We start from the raw sequence: 3,983 nt of genomic DNA, 5'->3' as shown, positions 1-3,983 counted from the left end.
GGTGAAAGCTAGGGTTTTTAGCCCTAGCTTCCAATGCGAGTAGGGAAGACAACTCTAGAACCCTTGCTAGCTGTTGCGACGGTGGTCTAGGTTTGCAGGGGTATAGTGGTCTCCACCATAGTTGGCGGAGTGGTGGTTGCCATGATTTAGGGCTCCTTTCCACTTCTCTCATGGGTGGAGTTTTCTTGCTGTGGCTAGGTTGGTTCCGCAATGGTCGGTGGCGCTAGCAACACTATATGGGTCTATAGAGGTGATAGGAACTCCTCCGCGGCCAAAGGTGGTGCTTTGGTCGTGGTTTGGGTCAACTCTTCTCCTCCATTACAAGTTGAAGATAATAGTCATGGGTGGGCCAGTTCTATCGTGACCGATACCTATGGTGGCACAAGGTGGTGGTGGGTGGCTCTTAGAGCCTCTACCAAGGCCTAGAGGGAAGCTTGCATCTGCTTCAATTTCTTTTGCAAATCAGTTGAAAGTTCTTTTAATAACACCTTTGCCCATAATGATGGCTTGTAGACGGCGGTAGCTACTAGTGGTGGTGGTGGCGCTAGAGAAGCCCTAGTCAGTATGGAGATGAGTTATTGGTCCTCTATAGCAACTATCTCCATTGAATTTGTCTTGGATCGCATGTTCACCAACAATCGAGGAACGGTGGCTCTAATACTACTATTACGAACTATATCTAAATTAATTTATTCGTATTGAAATTCTAAGAGTTTTATGAGCGATAGCCTCATGAAAAATGAATCTTTTTTTATTTTAAATGAGGTGATTTTGATGTCGAGGTAAAAAGATATAAAAAAAAACAACGGAGGAAGGTCAGATTCAGGCTGTAACATATTATCCTATGTTGTGGCCATCATCGCAGGGTGGCGGATGACCAAGGAGTTGCGGTGGACAGCGTAAGATAAGGTTGCTCGCGGAGGAAAATAGTGGCTAGGGTTTGGATGCTTTGAATGGATCTAGGGTTACAATCTACTCCTACAAAAATAAGGATAGTCTAATGACTATGATAAAAGATAAATATAAGATAATAAAATAACTTAACTCAATTATCATTACACACACCATAATTATCCCATGAACACTCCTATTATAGGAGTAGAATCATATTGGGCTTACATCCACTTTATGTAAAATTTAAAAGTAATAAGCAAATCTAATTGACTAACTCAATTGGGCTCAACTTGACTCAATTGACTCCACTAACTCCATTGACTTAACCCATGTGGTTGGATCATATTAATGAAAGTAGTACTTTTTGAATATAAGCTAATTCAAAATCTTCTAAGTTACGATTATTTGTATTCTTTCTAGTTTGTAACAAGATTTGTACCCTATGTCGAATACCACAACCCAAAGAGACAAAGGGGTCTCCGTGTAAAACTACATTTTAAAGTAATACTTAATGATAATATCACTATGAATTTTTACTACAATTCAATGAATAGTGCCAAATATGAAAAATATAAAAAAAAATTATGGTACATACTTTCAGCATACATTTAACTAAAAAGTTCTTAGATACTACTTTTATAGTCCATAGATATATTGATAGAATTCATGGATACAATTTTATGATGGGATGCAGATTATGGCACATATGGAAATTAAGGCAAAAATTATAAATGATGGAATCAAATGAAAAAAGGATCATTATAAGAGGTCAAGAAAGGTAGAGAATATAACACCCAGACCCTAAACATGTGCATGGCACGAACTCACACGGCACGTGCAAGACACCTGACAACTCGGTTAAATGCCACCAATCAAATAAATCTATATCAATATCATAATTTTATCTATAACGTCTAAACTAAAAATAACTCAAGACTACCAACAACATACAGATAATCCCTAATAGGACCCCACACAAGCCACAACACATCATCAAGAGTATTTCACTATTACATATACATAACAGTGGTATATATATAATTTAACAAGTGCAAAGTCACTTACTAAAATATAAGACAAAGATAAAAACACTCTGAAATATCAACTAAAACACTATATAGCATAACGCATCTAGCGTATAACACTAACCACACTCTTCTTTTTACCTGCTAGCAAGACCTCTAAGAGAGTATCTAGCTCCACTCGCTCTCTTGGTTTTTGGAAAGGAGAAAAACAAAGGGAGTCATGAGCTAAAAGCTCAGTGAATAGACCTTACCCTAAATCAATGAAACCAAATAGAGGATAAATTATGTACTAAATAATATGAATCAGAAAGGAGCATGATGCCATGCATGAGCATATATATATGTATTCTCGACAACATATATATAAATGAAATCAAGATTATCTCATGAATGGGCATATTATATCCTCAACCAAAATATATCTCATGATGAAATTATAATATAACATTACCCAATATGACAATATATGGAGTATAATAATCATGATCCAGTGATAATAGTCATATCAGCATTGATGTATGATGCATGCCAACTACTTGATATCATATATGTCAAAGCCAGAAATAATTAACATATTTCTCACTATCACAATCATCCATTTTAACTCTGAGTATCATCCACCATGCTGGAGTACGGTATCCGGCTTTAAACTCGATACACATCATGCCAAAGCTTAGAGTATATCCTATCATACACTAAAAGTATTTCTAGAGATAAATCATACACTAAAGGTATCTCAGAAGAAAATCATATCCTATCATACGCTAAGGGTATATCAATGATAGTTGTACTCTATCATATGCCAAGAGTACAACCATCAGCTATCACCATACTCTACCATACGCTAAGAGTATGTCCAATACCAATCTGGATCAGATACTGTTCCAGCGATCATATAATATACACAAGTATTTTCATAATTTTTTAATAGATAATAGATTATATGTATATATCCAATACTACAACAAATCATGCAACTCAGAAATTTAGGTGGTACAGAAGCCAAGAGAAAGATGATGCAATGCAGACTCCAACCATATATCTAACATATGCATACTCCTACTATAAATCATCTGGATATAAAATTATAACAATATAGTCATCTCTAATCATCTCTATATATTATCATCATACTCATATTCAAAATCAGCCTAATTACTTGCATGATAAAATATGCTCGACTATAATCATCTCTAGATAAAGTCATATAATCATGCTGGAAGCCAAAACATGCATGTATATAATATATAATATAACTTAATTTAAAAAGACATCTACGTGATAAGACTATTCACCATCACTGTAATTACCAAACAACCACTCGTTTACTCTGCTACAACAACGATCAGGCCTTGATAGCTAGGTCCATAGGGTCTTGAACACGGGTTTCGAAATATGAAATTATTTATAATATATAATGTCACTCGTTCCACTAATTAGAACTAACTTGACTAAAAGAAAATTTCTCGTTGAAATCATATACTCCTATATTTATTTTGTTATTTATTAACCATAATTATATTATCTAATAATGTATATAAAACATAATTATTACTTATTATTCTCTTTGATAATTAAGAAAATAAGAATTAAATTAATACAAATAATTACATATGAATATATGTACCTAACTCTAATAATTACTATACCTAGTTAGGATTGATATAGTTAATTATTTTGCTAAACCTAATATAATTAGATTTATTTACTAACCATGATATAATTAGATTTAATTCATATAAATTAAATACATTAGATTAACTACAATAACTAATAACATAATCAATTATAATTTAAATAGTCCTCAATAATACTTTTTAAAAAACTATACATAGTACTGAGCTCCGCCCAGCACCTCAACATAGTAGGTGCTGGGCCGAGCCCAACATCTGTAGGTGCAACCTGCCTAAGGGGAGAAAAGAAGAAGAAGAAGAAGGAGGAGGAGGAAAGGGGAAAAGGGAGGGTATGGCCGCTCGTGGCCACTTAGCTGCCAGCCTCTCGCCGACAACTCAAACCTCTCGCGGCCCCGAGAGGAGATGGTAAAAACTAGAGAGAGAGAGAGAG

Source organism: Typha angustifolia, chromosome 14, assembly GCF_048772165.1.
Source record: "Typha angustifolia cultivar Huaian chromosome 14, ASM4877216v1, whole genome shotgun sequence".
Classification (NCBI taxonomy): Eukaryota; Viridiplantae; Streptophyta; class Magnoliopsida; order Poales; family Typhaceae; genus Typha; species Typha angustifolia.
Note: the sequence above shows the minus strand (reverse complement) of the source record.